This window comes from Sylvia atricapilla, chromosome 2 (assembly GCF_009819655.1).
Source record: "Sylvia atricapilla isolate bSylAtr1 chromosome 2, bSylAtr1.pri, whole genome shotgun sequence".
In the NCBI taxonomy this organism is placed as follows: Eukaryota; Metazoa; Chordata; class Aves; order Passeriformes; family Sylviidae; genus Sylvia; species Sylvia atricapilla.
Genome location: NC_089141.1, coordinates 67,812,440 through 67,831,713, shown reverse-complemented (window position 1 = coordinate 67,831,713; position 19,274 = coordinate 67,812,440). Strand labels below are relative to the sequence as shown.

Here is a 19,274-nt window from a genome sequence, read left to right as displayed (position 1 = left end):
CTGTAGGAGCAAGAGTGTCGACAAAGAATTAAGGGAAGTGATTGTTCCACTGTATTTAACATATGTGAATATGTATTTTCAGTTCTGTGTCTAGTTTTGGGATCCTGCTTTTAGGAAAGATGTACTGGAGTGGAGGGGGACACCTGTGTAATCGAGAACAGGCTGTAGAAGAACAGAGAGAAGTGGGCCTCTTTAGCCTGGAGAAGACCAAGGTCAAGGGAGACTTACATGTGTCTACAGCTACCATGCTAGGGTATGGAGACCACTTCTCAGAAGTTCACAGCAGCAGAAGAGGAGGAAATGAACACTGGCTGAAATAAGAGAAATTCTAATTAAATGTAAGAAGCTGGGACAAACTGACTTTCAGTCAATCTTCAGGAAACTTTCAATAAACTGAGTTTCAGTCAATTTATGTCTTGACCATTTTATTTTGCAATATAAAGAATTGTAGACAATGATATTGGAGTATTTACACTTCCTTACTATTCCTGAAGAGTGTAATGGCTATATATTTTTTTTAATTACTGTTCAATGTGAAGCATTATTTTCCTACTTTATGTAAAATAAATGTCTTTATTCCTCTTGTTATTCATCTTCTATATTCTCCAGCAAATATGCTGAGTATTGTCTGTTTTCTTATGTACATCTAATATCATCACAGTATTTAGAGGAATAACCAATATAGAGTGTAGTACATGATATCCTTTGCTGTGTGTTTCCATCCATCATCCAACAAACCGCTGCAAAATTAATAGTGTTCAAAAAAATTAAATGTATTCTTACGGTGCTCTAAAGAAAGAATCTTGGTCCAGCTTTTGTACAGTTTTGTATTCAAGATATTTAGCTTAAATAATTTTCAAATAGATTTTTTGTTTCTTTTAACCTGAAAAGTAGGCATGTTAAAGAGAAAGAAAATTTTGCGATTTATTACCAGTTGACCAAAAGGCACCATTCTCAAGTTATGGTGGGATAAATTTTTTTCACTATCTTTAAATATTAGTACAAAAATATATCATCCCTACTTTCAGATATGCACAAATATGTATGTATATGCATATATCTTCAAACACACAGGTACATATAAAATTTCAGAAGAAAAAAAAAATATCTCAAACTCAGGAGTAAATGTAAAAAATACTGATTTATTTGGGGTCTATATGAATAATGTTCTCTTTGGGTTTTATATCAGATAAAACATGTTTATATTGGCAGTACTTCTTTCCATGTGAGCAACACATACTCCTAAAACAGAGAGACTCCTTAAAATGGCACATTTGAAAAACATTTTGCTCTTAATTGATAGTTTCAAATGGGAATGCATTGAATTCTACCAGAACCTTTCACACAGGTGTGTTTTATCTTAGGAAGTATCACCTGCTCTATATTTGGTGAATGTCACAGAATTCCCATGGCCCTCTTTTTCATATATTTTTGCAATTCTGTATCCAGGAAAGACCACAGCCTTTAAAGTACGAGAGTGATATGTCCTCTTGGATTTCTCTTTTTCAGCTTAGCATGTAACTTTTTTGCCTTGCGTTATGTATCAGTGATCATTCTTTCTGCTTGAAGAATCACATAGCATGTTATTATAGTATGTCATTTATATTCACTTGGAGACATTTTTCTGAGTTTAAATTGATTTGAATCTTGGTGTATTAGAATTTGTAATATTGTGTCAACTCGGAGATAAAAACTAGCAGCAAGAGAGAGGAAATTTGGATCTAGAGATTTACGGAGAATTAAACTGTGTGGAAGGGTTTTAATTTGAAATATAATTTTTGGAAGTTACTTTCAGGGTGAAACAATCACCTAGCAGAAGGTTTGCCTCAACAAGTACGTATCTTTCAAATCTTTCACACAAAGCTGTCTTAAAATTCTATTGCACGGAATACATGTCTAATTTTCCCAGCTACAGCATTTCCCACAAGTTTTTAGCAGAATATAAAAATATGTCATGGCCCATCAAGTTGCTATTCTGTCTCCAGGACTGGCAGGATGTCCTTCTACCTGTAAAAGTAGGTAAACCTGGTCGCAGATCAGCTGCTCAGGAAAAGCAAACCAGGAAGGAAGGAGGGATAGTGAGGTTGAACTAAAGCATGAAACAGAACATTTCCAAACTTCTGAGTTCAAATGGCCACTGTAACTTCATTTTACATAACCCAGCTTCAAACTGGAGAGAGTTCAAGGTACATATCACAGCTTCTCTTGCCCCTTTCAACAAAAAGAAGACCCAAGGAAGCATGCCAAGAGACAGATGTAGCATGCTCTGACCACATCTGCACCACAAGCAATGAGGAGAACACGGCTTTCCAACAGCCAAAGGCATGGAAACTGCTGTTCAGCCTAGATGTTGCATGTGATTACCCAGCATTTCTAGCTTGTTAAAAGGTGCTATTCTGCTGTCAAATGTAAAGCTGATTTTGCAGTTCACTTAGGCAGGAAGCTACTCAGCTAAGCCAAGCAGAATACTTGTTAGGAGCAGCTCTCTGCGAGTAGGTCTGGTGTGTGGCTACTACCTTCTGAGGGGCTGTATGTGGCCTATCCAGAGCACAAACAATGTGGAAACAGGGAGAGGCACCTGTCAAATCTTACTTTTTCACACCTGGGTTTGAGACTCAATGAGTCAGTCATTCCATGTCAGTCCTTGAAATGAAGCAGCAAATATTTCTGAAAAGAAGAGGAAATGTTAGAGCTTTGCACTGCTTTTATCAAAAATTTTACACTCAAATGTAACATAACCTATTCATCCACCCAGTGCAGAAATCTAACCCTTATGCACATGCAGAGGCGAAATCACGAGAAGGAACAGAACGCGTAGTTTTTTCCCAAATAAAACCACAATGTATGCTCTAAAAAGGAGACTTCAGTAAGGTAGATACCTTTAAGTTTCTTTGTGATCTGTTTAATTATTTTGAAATTTCATGTAGTTCATGCACATAAAAGTCATATATATATATATATATGTATATATATATATATATGCGCAAATCCCATATGCATGAACATATAGACATATCAAAACACAAACATTCAGTAAGATGTGCCCAACCTGCTGTTCTGGGTAGTGTGAACATGCATTTTCCCTTTTGTAAAGTCTGTAGCTAAAAAAAAAAAAAATTAGTTCTGTGCATTTCAATCAACAGGTAGGATATGGAGCAAAAATGATAAGCAGTTATACAGTCTTCTCTACTATAGTAAGTCTTATTCATCTTTTCTCAGTAGCCAGTTACCAGATTTTGAAACTTGCTGCTTCACAAGCCTTTGCTCTTTCTGAAACAACTCTCCTTCTTGAAAAAGTTGTCAGTGACAGCTGCAAAATTTGACATCATCTTGAAATAATATCTGGAGTATATTTTTAAGGTTAAACTTATTTGATTTACAATTTTCCACATAGCATAGACATAAGCATGGGATTTCTCTGACATGAAGAACGTATTGAAATTATAGAGAGAATTCATTCTGATTTCTCTTGCTGCTTAAAAAGTTTTCAGAATTTTCAGTACTCAAAACATGAATCCAAAAACTATGTTTCTAGGGAGAAAAATGCTGCAGAAATGCATTAAGTAATTCAGAGAAAGTTGAAAAACAAGTTATCTTTCATTGTAACTTGGTCAAATTAAGCCCTGATAAAAAACCCCTATTGCAAAGCCTAACAAAGGAAAAAAAAAAAAAAAAAAAAAAAAAAAAAAAAAAAAAAAATAAAAAAAAAAATATAAACACAATAATTTTTAGTGACACAAGAAGTTCTTTGAACATCATCGCTCAGGGAGGCTGATTTTCTATGGTTTTGCTTCTTATGGTTGACTGCAAGCTTTGATTGAAACTTTATGGGGAAATTTGCTCTTCCTGGCTTCTCTGGTAGTCAATACAGGGAGACTTAGCTGCAGCAAGCAACAACCCACAGACATCAACACGTCTAATATCTTTTTTCATCACTGTAGCCCTATATTACTTAAAGAAACATCTTTGTCTGACACCATTCCCTTATGTGCAATTTGACAGAAATATGTTAGAATTTGCTTGATTTAAGGATGAAAGAACAGAATGAGACAGATCAAGAGAATAAAAAATAAAGAGAGGAAGTACGACCTCGGAAACTTTGCTTCCTTAGGAAAATAAACTAAAATCTTCAATAATGGAATGAAAGTATTCCATAGCCATAGTCAAATCTGGGCTCAAATCACACTTTTTCTGTGATAGCATATAATGCTGTCCAGTCCTGATCCCGTTCCCACTTACCTAAGGAAATCTTCAGGGACAGAGAACAAATTAAAAAACTTACTTTGAGAAGCATTTTAAAAGTAAGAACCATAGACTTGGAAGATGTAAAACAGTGTGGATTCTTGACAAGATAATTCTAATAGTCATTCATGCAGAAAAAATCACCAAGAAAAATAGATGCTTTCTACCCTGAGAAATTGCCAAAGGGAAGAAAGACCCAACAAGGACAAACAAAAACTCCCAGAGACACTGTAATGACACTCAGACAAACTCTTCTGGAATGATATTTTGCCACAATACAGGTGTACGTAAGGATCAATACTTATACAAATATTTTATTTCATTGTTTATAGTTCATTGATCCTCAAGTGCATTTACAATACTCTCATGGGCCTACTAAGAACTTTTTGTGTTGCCACTCTGTGAAAATATGTTATTGCAAACAATCACAGCATTTTACCTTACCTGTCAGACTGATGACTGCTGGGAACAAGGAACATTGTGGCCTTGAACACAAACAAGAAATAATTTGAATAATATTGCTATAGATCTGTGGACTATGATGCCTTTCAACTTTGTGGTCTTTCAGACTCCATATTCTTACTTATTTCCATTGCAATGCAAAACAGAAATGGCATTAAATAGACTTTTACTCAAGAAAATTATCCAAGAACCAAATATGTATATAGGAGATAATAAAATTATCCTCTTCTTTGATAATGATATCAAAGTATCCTATCTGCCTACTTCTTGAGATTTATACTTTTTGAGATTTAATTAATCCATTTTGAGATCCTTTTTTTAATCCTTTACCAGGGTGTTAACTTACCATTACCAAATTATTTTAATATGTGTTTTCCAAAATCCAACATAGTTCAGGAGTGTACATGTGTACTGAGAGAGCATACATGTGCTACATAGGCAGTTGACCCTGATCCCTCACAATAAGGACACTGAATGAAGTTTTATTTCTTATGAGTACTCTTACTTGCATGGCTTATTTGCTTACCACGGGAGTTGGGCATTTAATGTGTCAAACATTTGTAAAACACCAAAAGCACTGCAACCTTTGACCTGGTTCACTAAAAATGCACCCATTTCTTGTGATTTTTCTGTTCCTCCAGCCTGTTTCAAATATTTGTCCCATTCCTTATGAAGCATGCAGACAGGGTATGATCTTTGACATTCAGCCACCTGTGTCCCATACTTTTTGTGTGAAAGACATAAATGACAGGCATGGAGATTAAAAACAGGCCTTCCTTTCTCTTTCTGTGTCTCTTTTTTTGGTGTTTTCTTTCTTTCCTACTTTTTTTTCTTAGTTCAGGTGTTTTGCCAGATGACCTGCAAGAACTATCTGTGCTTTAAGTTATAGAAGTTTCTTTCTACTTTTTCTAATGCAATTTTGCTAGGTATATGTTACATAGCTTTAAATTACTAACTATCTTTATATTTCCTGCAAAAAATGAGATTAGATCATTCTCCCAAAAAAATAGACAGCAAAGGCAACATTGGCCTCAATATGAATGATGAAAGATCTGTGAAGCTGCTTTTTTTTAAAGTAAATTGAAGACAACAAAAGAGATTTTTTGTCTGAATGATATTTCTACTTTTCTCCTACCCTTAATATAAGACCCTGATGACCCTTGCTTACATTAATATAAGGGTGTTATTAATTTTAGTCATACTTTGGATCAAAACATATTTCTAATTGGAAAAAAAAAAAGTGCTAAATGCATCATTTTATCTCGGTACTGTTTACCTATGCCTACTACTACTAAGAGATGTTAAGTCAATTAAAATAAGAATGATGTTGCTTAGCTTCAGGTGTTTCAGAGTTGTCCATCTTGACCAAGGTACTCCTTATGGTTCCACCCCCTCTCAGTGCAGGGAGGCAGGATCATCTTTGTCTCAGACGAATCCTTCAGTGAAGATGAGCCTGCCTTCACCAGGACAGGGAAATTGATTTGGATTACTTCAGGCATAAGAATCTAATGTTGCCACAGACACTTTTGGATATGTTGTTGGGCTACCATCTTCTCTTCTGGAAGGGCAGAGATATTTCTATTTCCAATATTTTTGTTGCCTAAGCTTGGATATCTCGATAACATCAGTGCTGTGTCCCAAGTGAGACAACATCCTATTTAGGAAACTCAAAATTTTATCTAAAGTAATGCATTGCAATAAATCCTACCCACACTCTTCCAACACCACAATCAATTTCAGTAGGAACACTTCTAGGTTAGGCAGAATATTTTGTTAGCTGATCCTCCACAAAAAGAGTAGACTCCAGGAGCTGTTATTAATTTAGACTAACACTAAGTCAGTGGAATTCTGTTGACTGCAATGTTTTACAGGTCTTAGTAAAAGCAAAAGCTGAACCTCATTTTCTTTGACACAGTAGCTGAACGTCACTCTACTTGCCCTACTAATTCTACTGCTGGTTGAAATCATTCAGTTAATGAATACAATCAAGTCAGTGCAGAAGTAAATTTTAGTAACAAAATTTCCCTGTTTCTGGTATACAGAAGTAACAAACATTTTAATAATTTACTTTAAAGATAATTATCTTTAAATATTTAGTTCATATTAAACTTATTCTGGTCTATATTTTAGATTTCAATAATGTCCACAATTAAGATTTCATTAAGATGAAAACTATGTCCAATAAAATAGTCATATATAAGATAATAGTATCATTCCCTGCATACAATTGGATGCAACTAGATATGAAATGAGGTTATAAAAATAAAAAAATAAAATAAAATATTAGTGTGACTTCATAATTAATGATTTTGTACTTCCTTTACGATGCTGTAACGAGACAAGAAGCCAAAGATCTAGCCACAGCTGCAAGAGTAACTTAAATGAAGTGGTTTGAAAACCTGAGAGGGAGCCATTAAAAAAATAAAACAGCAGTATCTCCTCATACTGCTTCTGCCAGATGGCTTCAATCCTTCCATTCTTCCACTTCTGGTTAAATAGCTGAGCCAATATTAAAAAATATACCAGATGCACTTTTTTGGACTATGTCCCATTTTATGTTCTCCTAATCAAGACTGAGTTGAGGATGAGGGAGAATAAGTCAGATATATACAGTGTCTGGTACCCTTTTTCAAGAGAAAAGAACCAAAAATATTTTTTTAAAAAATCAAGCATTCAAGCAGAAAACAGGAAGTAGAAAAATTAGTCTCAGAAAACCCAGAGAAAAAAATCCATATTTCAGCAGAAGACTAGATAAGGAGGTAGGAAAGAAGAAATATCCAGGCATGATCTGGCAGCAGAAAGGAAATAGCTGTTCTATTTCTTATCAGAGAAATAGAAATGTACAGATCACCATACTCATTCTGATACTAATTTCTGTAGATGAGGATAGTTCTATCAGTACTGAGAGAACAAGGAATAGTGCTTCTCATTGAAAGAAGGTAGGTTTATACTGGATATAAGAAAGAAATATTTGATGATGAGGGAAATAAGAGGTTGGAACAACTTGCCTAGGTAAGTTGTGGATGCATCATTACAAGTGCTCAAGACCAGGTTGAATGAGGCTTTAAGCAACTTGTTGTAATGAAAGGTATCCCTACCTTTAGCACTTGGATTGGTCTAGATGGTCTTTAAAGGTTGCTCCCAACCCGAATGATTTCAAACCCAAACCATTCTATGATTCTGTGAAGAAAGAGTGACTCATGCTTCTAACATATAATGTATCTCAAAGAAAGTAAAGCTAGGTGTCCATTATCCAAAATGTCAATGAATTTGAATAATGTGTCTTACCAACAATGCAGGTGCTGTACAATTCCATGGACAACACGGAGCAGAAACAACTCAGCCTGAATCCAGCCAGACTTACTGACTCCAGTTCAGTGTTTGCTATGTCAAATCCAAGAAGGTTTCTGAAAAAAACCCCAGCAAATTCTCCTATTATTTTAAGTGGAGTTTTACCATTTCCAGTGTGATTGTTTTAAAGCACTTTGAGGAGAATGAAAGTTTAATTAAACAAACTAAAAAAAAAAGTTAATAGTAGGATTTTTGCATGAGGTATTATGTTTTCATATAAATCAAAGCATATGCTTTCAGGGTAAGAGATGAAAATATTTGAAGGTGTATTTCCAATTGCTTTCTTCATCTATCTAATTAATGAAAAAATAATATGACTATTGAGAGCCAAATCTCCCTTTAAAATACACTTTATAGAATAGAAATGGAATTGAGCAATGCTTCTTATCTTTTACTTTTTCTTTCCTTAATTTCTTAAGATATCAGAAAGAGTATATCTAATTTTTGCTACTTATTACTGGAAGAGATTAAGAATAAGCTCAGAATGCTCTCCAAATTTGACCACAGAGTGTGATTCCATTTGTTGCTGAGAATATCAAAATAATTTGATTTCTTCTTTTCAAAACTACTAAAAATTACAAAACTGCAGATTTTTTGAAATATGAATCTGTTGTTAATGACCTCTGTTAAAAATATTCCAGATGATGCCAGTGGAGTTACAAGTTAAGAGGGTATTCAATCAACTCTCGTGGCTGTGGAGTTAGACCAATCTTGAATGGTTTGGAAATCTCAAGACACATATTTTTCAAATAAGCTTCTTTTTTTTTTTTTTTTTTTTTTCTCTGCTCAAATTCTATGTGTCATCTCAAAGCCAGTCATTTTTTCAGGAGTCATTAAATTACTTTTTTATGTGTTCCTGTACTTCCTGTATTACCAAAGTATTAGAATATCTGTCTTTTTTTGTATCTTATTTTGCAGTACACCCTGAATGATATGTGTTTAAATTGGAAGAGATAGTTCATAGGCTCTAGTGAGAAGTACAGTAGCCCTTTGTTCCTCTGGGAACTTATCTTAAAATTTGGGATAACCAACCACCTTTTACACCGTAGCATATCTTTTTCATAGACAGTTTCTTTTTGTCATAGCCCCCTTCTGAAAACCATAGCCCCAAGCCATTAAACTCTCTGAAGAGAAAATAGACCTTGCATTCAACTCATCATGCTGAGGAAAGTTGGGCCATACCCAAGAAGGCAGATTTGATGTGGTCATGAGAACTCAACATGGCAACACAATGTCCTATTACAAACTGGAGATGTAGCAAATGTTTCAGTAGGCTCATCGGTTTTGCAACAACACAATGTATTTCTGTTTTGCTGAATAAAATAGACATTTATTTTAAAGTCAAATACTTCAGAAAGAAGTCACCAGGATTTCAAGCTGAATTAGCGTAGTTATGAAAGATGTGATTTGCAACTGGTTGGCAGCTGGTTTTGGTTAGAATGCTTTTAGTCTTTGGAGCATAAAAATGTGCTTCCCATAGTTAACGGATGTACTATTGGCAAAGGACAATGAAATAAATTCCAGATTCTATTCATCCTCCACAGTGATGTTCTTTATCAAAAAAATTATTACTTCACTTGTTTCATTTCTGTCAGGATAAAAAGCAAGGCCTCATTTGACCCTATGCTACAGATAAGTAGAATGTCCTCCTCTAATGCAAATGATTTCTTATTTCCTACCTTTGAACCTTGCAAATCAACCAATCATATGAGGCCACGAACTCAGGAGTTACTTTAAATCAGATCTTGCATTTTTTGCTCCATAATAATTTCCAAATAGGATAGCAAAGCTTTTGTTTTTCTGTGCAAGACATTACCAGGTTTTACGAATCTGGGTGAAAGTTGCACAAAAATTTTATTATATAGCCCTGCCAAAAAGGGCCAGATCCCCACCCGGAAAAGTTTGGTACAGTTCACCAAGGCTATATAGGACGAGCAGATTAACATGAACATAAAAAAGAGATAATTCCTGGTTTAGAATATAAATGTAAATTTAGCAACATCTATAAAAACCTAGCTATCAGCAGGTCAGGCACTCCATCTAAATGAGAGATACTAGAAACTTCTATAAGTGACAAAATGAGAAATAAGAGGAAGTTCTTGATTCTTCAAGTGGAGATATAATTATTCTCTGCTTTAAGTTTTTATACTGAACCACTGTTAAATATTTTATGCTGCTAAACTAGCCATTTCCTTCAAAATTTTATTAATTTTAAACCATCATTGGCATCATAACTGCTTTAACTATTACAAAAAGGAGTTCAATTGTAAAACAGCATTGTAAAATAAAGAAATATGCCTTTGTCAGTTATCAATTTAGCATTATAATTTGATTCTGATATTTAAAAACTCAAATTAAACCTCTTTTCTAAGCTTGAGAATAGAGTTTTAGAAATGTCTGCGAACAAATGTGTATTGACTTAAAAGCTTATATACTTCCCATTGTTTGCTATTTATTATTCACCTTTTCTTTTGAGCTTCCCTATCTCAAAGATTGCTAAATATTCTGATTTTGTCTTTCAGAGTAAGTACTGACTATGTCTCTTATTTCTGTATATTTCTGTAATAAAAGAAATTTAAAAGTACATCCCTTGTCTCTTCGCTGTTTTTTTTTGTTGTTGTTTTTTTGGTTTTTTTTTTATTATTCAAGTTACTAAAAAAATATTTGTGGAAGATGGGATTTGAAACCAAGACATTAAAACTACTAGAAATAAATATTTTGGATAGTAAGAAAGGAAAAATGCATTGAGACAAAAAGTGCAACTGTGTCGTCTCTGGATGTCAGATGTTTCTAAACTTAATTGTGGAAGTGTATGAAAGATTTGTTCCCCTGAAAATATTTACAGTATTCTCATTACATGAATATCCACTATAATAAATAGAATTACTAACCATAATGTTTAATGATTGCACACATATCTCAAACAAGCAGACAACACACCATGAATCTTGATTTCTACAATTTGAAAAAAAAAACACTTAAGTCCACGAGTAAATTTGGTTTAAACATACTTTTCTTCACACTTCTTCTCCTGCTCTTAAGCTTAGATTTTGTCCCTCAGCAGGCTGGTTGTCCCAAACCCCACACTGATGCTCCTGGCTCTTTGTTTTTTCTTTGATAGGTCATTTTGTAGCTCAGCTCTATAAATTCTTAGAAGCAACACCCAAACTTTTATATGTTTTAGTTTCCTCTCCATGTAGCCTTCCTTTTGAACTAAGGAACTAACTAATCCTTGGAACTAATGAAAATAAAAAAAATTATAGAAAAAGAAAAGTATGTGAAAAGTCATGTGGTCCATATCTTTGATTGAGTCCGTTCTTACCCACAGCATGGATCAGACATAGTTTCTAGAGAAGGTAATCCACTATCTGGTGGAAACACATCCACCTGCATCAGCCTTTCTCTGCTCTGATTTACTTCATATGACTCTTGTCCATTGACCACTGTGGATTGCAAGAGATCTTTGTGTTTTTGAGGGGTTCTGCTGAAAGTATTTATAATAATATTTAGCAAACTATATGAGGAAATTTGCTTTAAAATTCTGCTGCAAACCAATTAATATTTTGCTGTCAAAACTCAATACTCTACCTCTGCCTACAAAAGACAATAAGAGTTTGTGGCAATGAGGATATTCCTAGAATGGACAACTGATTTTCTTTCTCATTCTGTAAATGAAAACTAGCTTATTTTTAAGTTCCTTCTGTGAACTGAAGCAATTTGCTTCCTGTTATTTGTATGTTTTGTTCTATTTTCTTTTCAGATGTTGTCATGACCTCACAAGGTACAGTGCTTAAAAACTTCCAATGTCTTTACCGTAGCCATTGCTACCAGAGAGTCACATAAAGACAGTTTCATGCAGCTGCAACCAGTTTCACATAGTTAAACTGATATTACAAAAAGATGAGAATTTCCCCCTGCTTTCTTCATTGTTACATGTATTATAGGTAAATCAGAATTTCTCAGCACGAATAGCTAGTAGATATGCTATGGACTTCAACCAACTTGTCTTTCCTGCACAGCTGAGAAGCAGGGAATGGCTCCAGAAAACCTAGAATGAAAAATAAATTCTTAATGCTGGAGAAGTATTAGGCCTTAACTGAAGAGCTCTGTTGTTTTCCCTTTTAGCACAAATAATTAAGAATAGTAAATATAACATCCTACAATAAGATGCATTTACTGAAGTTTCATGTGGCTTCCATATGAATAAGAAAGTAATCTAAAATAGAACATAGCAAATAAACAGAGGAGACAAGAATAATTTTTAAATTTCCTTCAGTCTTTTCTAGTTTTTTGGGGGGTTTTTTGGGGGGTTTTTTGTTTGTTTTGTTTGTTTGTTTTTTTAATGAAGATGTAAAAATCATATGGATGCATAAATCCACCACAAAAATATAATCATATTTTTACTATTGATGGAGATGTCCTCCTAGATGCAACATATCTTGGCTAGTGTACCAGTTTGGTATTACCAGCCAAAATACCTTTTATAATATTGTCCAAGGCAGTATGAAATTTTCAGGAACAATGTCACAATGCTAAGCAACGTTTCACCTGGCTTGAAATCAAATTGCCACTGGTTTCACTCAAGAAAAAAATGTTTTTGTTGTGCTATACTGTTCCCAGAAGTCTAACACCCAAGGAACCTCTGAAGAACGGCAACTGAGATGATGACATCCACATGTTAAAGGAGGGTTTGGGTCATGCAGGAGTCAATATCTTGATTATTTTACAAAAAAAAATTGTCATTATCAAAGATCTTGATGGTCAAAATCCGGATTTTTTTTGAAGCATTCACTGGGCAAATGACACACAAATAAAAAGTGAGGTGTTTTTCTTTTATTAAGATCACAAGGAAAGCGACTATTCAGTTGACCGTTGGAAGATTTCATTGCCCCATGTAAATATGGTAGTATAATTATGTTTTTCAAATTATGACCTCCTCTAACTAGGCCTAGCCTAGATTTTGGCAAGAAACACAGACCCAGTCTCCAGTCCAACACAATCCCAATAATTTATCATATTTTTCTAGTTAGTAATGTTTTTATTCTTCTTTTCCTACTTTTGTTTTTTTACTTTTTTTGTCCTGGCAAAATGCTCATCCTGTAAGCCATGTGTTTTACATCTGTTCTTACACTGAGTGGAAATAATTCGAGAAAATTATAATTTAGCTTCTAAACACTTTTCTTTTTGTTTCCACCTGCTCTTTTTCCAGGAACATTTGACTTCCTCTTATTATCATTCCTCTGGTCTACTTTGATATTCTGTCAATACAAAGCACGCTAGGACACCCCCCTCCCCTCCAACAGCAACTGAATAGAGTTTAGATCCACGCACTGCATGATAGGGGAACCCTTGTACTGTACCAAATTGATTTTTTTTTAATGGTCTCTGTAATTTCACTAAATCAAAACTGCTTTGAGCAACCTGGTCTAGTGGAAGGTGTCCCTGGAAACACAATCTGTGCATATGATTAACTGCATCAACTTCTCATTCCAATTTCTCTTTAGGTTACTTTACTGCTTTAAAGACGTAAGATTTGAGAGGTTCTATACCAACAATATTCCTCAAAATACAAAAGAAACTTCATGTATATATGTTTGATGTCTTAGTTTTAGGTTCTCCTATTATTCATAAGGTTTCTGGGTGTTCTTAGAAACACAATCTACCTTCACAATGAGCAGTGCTTTCATCAGGTTATAGCCAGATGTCAGCACATGAGGCTTTCACCCTAGATTGTGCACAAACACTGGTTTGCAGGGAGTATGCCAGCAATTTTGGACTAGATTTACTTTTGCTTCTGTTATTGGCAGCACAGAATAGGTATTACAGGACTTGGCACTGTTCAGGAAGGTTGTCAAATCTTTCATTGTTGACAGAAAAAAAAAAGACTGACTCAGCATTGCAAAGATATGCAAGTTAAGGAAAGGGGTGACACTGTAAAATTTCAACGAGAAACTTTACCAAAGTCCTTTCATTTTTATTTAGCTCTGAATTAGACATGGGAAAATCTCTCTCCTTCCACCCAGGTAAAATTAAAATATTTGTAAAGTCAATTTAGCTCAGTCTTCACAAAATATGAAACTGCTTCCTTAATTTTACTATGTCCATGTGACAGGGTTTGAAATTTCGGGTTTGTTTCTCATCTCTGAGCACCTTGAATGTTTAGCTTTAACACGAGTTTGCTGGCCATCTGAGCAATTTGCCTGGGAGAAGATTGCTTTGTTGTGGTGTTCTGACATACACTTAAGCACAGGTATCATTGACAAAGACTTTCAGACTGCAAATGCGATAAGAATCCAAATAACCTACAGAAGAAGACACAGTCATTTACTGCTCCTAATTGCTGTAAATGCTGCAATTGTGATTGCGAAGTCTCCTGGGTTGTTTTTGGTTTTGTTTTGGTTTGGTTTTTTTAATGGATTGTACCTTAGGAGAAAAACACTGAGACTAGGAAAGAGCTAGAGCTGGGTGATGCGCTCCTTTAAGTGGATATATGATGGCAGGGGTGTGTGTCCTCCGGCCACAGGAAGTTTTGTATATGGAGAAGTGGAAAGCAATAAGTCAGTCTTGAGAAGAATAAACTGTTGCAGGGATATAATAAGCTCTACATACCCAGCTGGTCTCCGTGAGCCTGCTAGCACCTTTTCCTTCCTGTTGGAGCAAATAACATCTGTTTCTTTAGTGAAAGAGTGTGAAGAGAATGAGCACACACAGCTATGCACAGGGACATGCAGGTGAAGGAAGTGATTCATTATATTTCAGACAGATTGCTTCTGCTGCAAAAACAAAAGCAAGGTCTGAATGTGCTTCTGTAAAATGATTTGTGCTTGGCTTATTTTCTTCTTTTTTCTCTTTTTATTTTTTTAATTAAATGCGGTAAAACCTGTAGTACTTTTATTAAAGAGCAGCACAAAAATGCAGAGTACTGAAACATCTAATCGGTACAGTGAATGAAAACAGACCTCATAAAAAGATCATTAAGAAAGGACCTCTACTTCTTAATATAGGACCTTTTTAACTTCAAGAATTATCTTTTTTCCAAAAACATTTCTACTTTTTCTAAAGGAATAGATGTTGGATTATTTAGATACATAGAGATTGAGGAATTTGGGTCTGTTCAATCGGAAAAAAAGTTCAATAGGAAATCTAGGAGAAACAAACTAGTCATAGTGAAATTTTCTTTGAATGCCTATGTCCAAGACACGACTTGTCAAATTCTGTGTTCAGATACTTGTCTAATCTTAAGAAATGTAATTGCTGGTAAAAAGCACTGTTGAAGTTTTAGACATTTCCATTAATAAAATGTATTTAGGACAGCAAAGTTTCACCAAGACAACAGTACATCTTAATATGGATAAAGCCAAATAAATCCAGCTATGCCATTTTCCCTGAGCCAAAAAGAAGTAAAGGAAGTCTCATAAACGTTGAGACAATGAGTAACAAAGTAATATATTGAAATCCTTTTCTGAAAATTATTTGAAATTGAATGATTTACTAAAAAACTAAGCAGAAAAATCAAGTCAAATACAAGAATCATGCAGAGTGGAGTTAAAATAGCTAATGATAGGTAATAAAATATTTTCAAGAAGTCAGACTAAAATTCAATTGACCATTTTTAGGAATTAGAAACTGCTAAATTGTCAAATGTAAAACAGCAGGTGTAGTCAACATTTGAACTTGAAGAAGCCATTTGATGCTACATCAATTCTTCTAAGTAGTTTAGACAATGGAATATTGACAGACACATCTTCAGGTGCTTGAAAAACTGCTTATAAACTGAAGCCATATGGAAAATGTTCCTTAGTTAAGTATCAAAAAGCTGATCGATGAAATGTTTAAAGACTGTTAGCATTAAATGCTCCCTTTCTTATCAAATAAAACACTAATGTGATGAGAATGCATAACAAGGTGTTCAAATATACATATGACATACCAATCAAAAAGGTATGCACGGCTAAGGCAAGCTGTATTAATTCTTGGTGGACAGGCTCCAAGAAAATTATAATTTGCAGAGAAAAACATGAAGATCCAGCCAAGGGTAGCCAGAGCTCTAGGTCTGAGATAACTCAGCCTTAAAAAGATTCAGATTTACTGTCTGTATTCTAAACCAGCCATTGGAGGAACCAGCTCAGGAGCACTTGTGTGCTCCAGGCCCTGGTCTAGGATGGCAGTATGTCATCAGCTGTCTCAGTTCCACCTTCAGTCTGGAGCACTGAAAACACCCTTGAGGAAAATTTCATCATCACAAAAAAAGTTTCTGATGAATCAATATTTTAAAATGTTTTGCTAAAAAATTCAAAACTGTTCAAATTACTAATGAGGACAGCAGGATTATATACATGCTTCAAGTTGAACAGGAATCTAGTTAACAATTGAACCTTCAATATTAAATAAATTGGTCATACATTACAAGCACTTATTGGAGCAGCATCACTTCCACAAAATCCAACAGTACAAACTTGACAGGAAAAAAAACCACAAACCACAGATAACTCACTTCAATTCTAGTTTTTATATTTATAAAATATCAATAGCTTCTCCAAAACAGCTTTTTGTCAATTGCACTTGGTTTGAAATTCTCATGAGAAATTTCTCATGATTTTGTTTAGCTGAAGAGCAAAATTTGTACTTCTTAGTTATCTCATTCATCCACCAGTTTGAAAGCAGTTGGTTATATTTTATTGGGGTTTTTGTGCATTCTATAATTCATAAATGTGTTTATTCTTCAATTCTAGTTCAGCATGCTCTTTTATTTTTTTCACACTGATGTCAAAGAACTCGTCACTTTGTCTTTGGGCAAACAAACACAGACACAAAATAAAGCTGACTTTTCTGGAATGGCCATTAATCTATCTGGTTTTTTCCACTTTTGTTAGGCTGAAATGATGATCTGAATTTCTAATAAAATTTTCTCCACTGGTTAGAAAAAAACCACAACACTCAATTTATTAAGCAAATTTATTAGCCAAAACTTCTCTATTATCTTCTTCCTCAATTAGCAATAGGCTAATAATTTAGTCAGCTCTATAAGCACATAATCTCATCAGCATATTCAACATGAGCCTTTCCTCAAGTTCAATGCCTCGCTTTCTTTCTCCTCAGAAATGCTGCTCTCATGACAGGCTCTCACCATCACTACCAGAACAGACATTTCTTTGTCTATATAAAATACACTCCTACTCCACACTCTTTCTTCACTCTCTCTCTCTCATCAAGAGTCATGAGCTTTTCTTGTCTTTGCTGCTCAGCGCTTTCTTAAATTTACGTTGTGATTTAGTTACAGGAAGTAACTAAAGTTACCTAAAGTTACTTCCTGTAAAGTTTTATTCTCGATATAATTCCAAAGCTTTTCACCTTTTCAATAGCTGTACGAAAAATTATTATTGTAGTCATCCCTCTCCATATTTTTTCTTCAGGCATAGCAGGAATACTGTCTAACACTATCTAAATCTTCTTAATCCTTCTTTAAAGCATTTTTTTTTCTTAAGGACAATAACATTTTCAGTTCTACATAGATGGTTCATCAACATCGTTGCCTGTCTGAATATTATATCCTGTTCCTCAGTCTGTATCAACTGGTTAACTTTTATCTATATTATAAATTAGACTAATGAGGACTCTCTACTGTGTGTTAAAGACCTTGAGAGTCCCAGTCATTACTCTGTATCCCCTATACCTCTGTCGTATATACCATACCTGCCTTTCTGCCACTGAGTAAAAGAAGCTGACTCCTGACCCTCAGAGCAGGTGACACCAACTGTGTTACATACACACAGCCAAAAGCTACTCCCTGCCAGATAAGAGCAGGGCAGAGGGTTTTACTTGTTTGGAATAAAACAAGGAGAGAATACTTTAAGGTCAGTAACCAGGCAGGTGCTTAAGATTATTTCCCAGCTATTTTTTTTTCTTAAAAACACAGATGTAGTCTCTAATATGTTAGAATTAAAAATTATAATAACGTGAAAGGTGGATTTAAGGGAGCTGTTCACTTCCCTTTTTAAGAAAAGCATAATTTCTTCTGCTTTGACTTTTGTAGATGGAAGCTGGGAAATAGCCCATGAAATAGTAGTGCTACCTCCTAGATTTACCTCAATTTTTTCTGTCCCATGATCCCTTGATTTCTGAGTTTAAATATATATATATATATATATATGAAATCTAGTGATACCACTTGTTGTTGCAAGCTTGTATCTATTAACACATGAATATATATGCATACATATAAAATCAATTTCTAAAGCAGTATTCAGCAGGATGATCACTTCACAAGGAAAGGAATAATTTTTATTATTTCAGCAAAGATGAACATAATTCAAAATATTATGGTGAAACACACAGGTGGACAAAGGTTAACCACATGGGTAAGGGCTTAAACAGCTAAGCATTCAGAGAAACATGTCTTTGTATTTAGAACATTTTGACTTTAAGTGTCATTTACCCTTCTAGGGGTCATTATGGGCTTAGTTTGTTTTTAAATGGTTTCCCAGAAAGCAGCTAAGAATGAGCGAGAAGCAAGATTGGAGCACTGAACAAAGAAATTTTTCAGATATTATTCTGTCTATTACAATTTAAGAGTACTGCAATTTAGTGGATATAAAGAAAATAACCACAGAATCCAATAGTGATACCTTCCTGCTAACATTCCTGTAAAGCCTCTGAACCATTAACATAAAAAGGCCATTCAAGTCAAACATGTTAAATATGTTTATACAAAAAAAAAAAAAAAAAAAAGGATCAAGGAAAAATGCTGTTCTGAGTCCACCCCTAATCCCATTTATTTTGCAAAATACAGTGCAATAAAGCAAGATAATATTCTGAATTATTTCTTCAGCAATTTGCAGACCCCTACAAAACAATTTTTTTTTTTGAAAACTCCATTCTTCCAAGGTATTTTAATCTTATAGGAACTGTTTGTTTTATTTGAATCTGAAAATAACTTCTGAAAAACTCTACATGTGGTATTGAGTACCATTCCTGAGCTCTTTCAAGGGGGTTATGGAAACTTCAACAAGGGGAATTAGACAGGAGTCATACAGAGCTGGACAGGATCTTCTTATTAGATTAACCTGCAATTCAGGTGATTACAAATAGTCACACTCTGGCAATTAAGCCTAAAGGAGCAACAGGAAGAAATTAACACAAAGTCAGAATACCTACTCTCTAAAAACAATAGTCACCTCATTATTTTGATAGCTTACGTGTCCTCTTGGAAAGTTCACTGT

General features: G+C 34.5%; 1 long non-coding RNA gene across 3 annotated transcripts in view; it reads left to right on the top strand.

Moving 5' to 3' along the window:
- The window catches only part of LOC136357834 (uncharacterized), a 732,797-nt gene that overhangs the window by 370,662 nt on the left and 342,861 nt on the right, over positions 1–19,274 (top strand). Inside the window, exon 3 of one of the 3 annotated variants that reach the window (XR_010742962.1) lies at positions 3,659–3,731. This is a non-coding gene — a long non-coding RNA (uncharacterized lncRNA). Of the gene's footprint in view, positions 1–3,648; positions 3,744–19,274 lie in introns of all 3 variants that reach the window. The other 2 variants (XR_010742963.1, XR_010742964.1) reach the window with 2 other exon arrangements.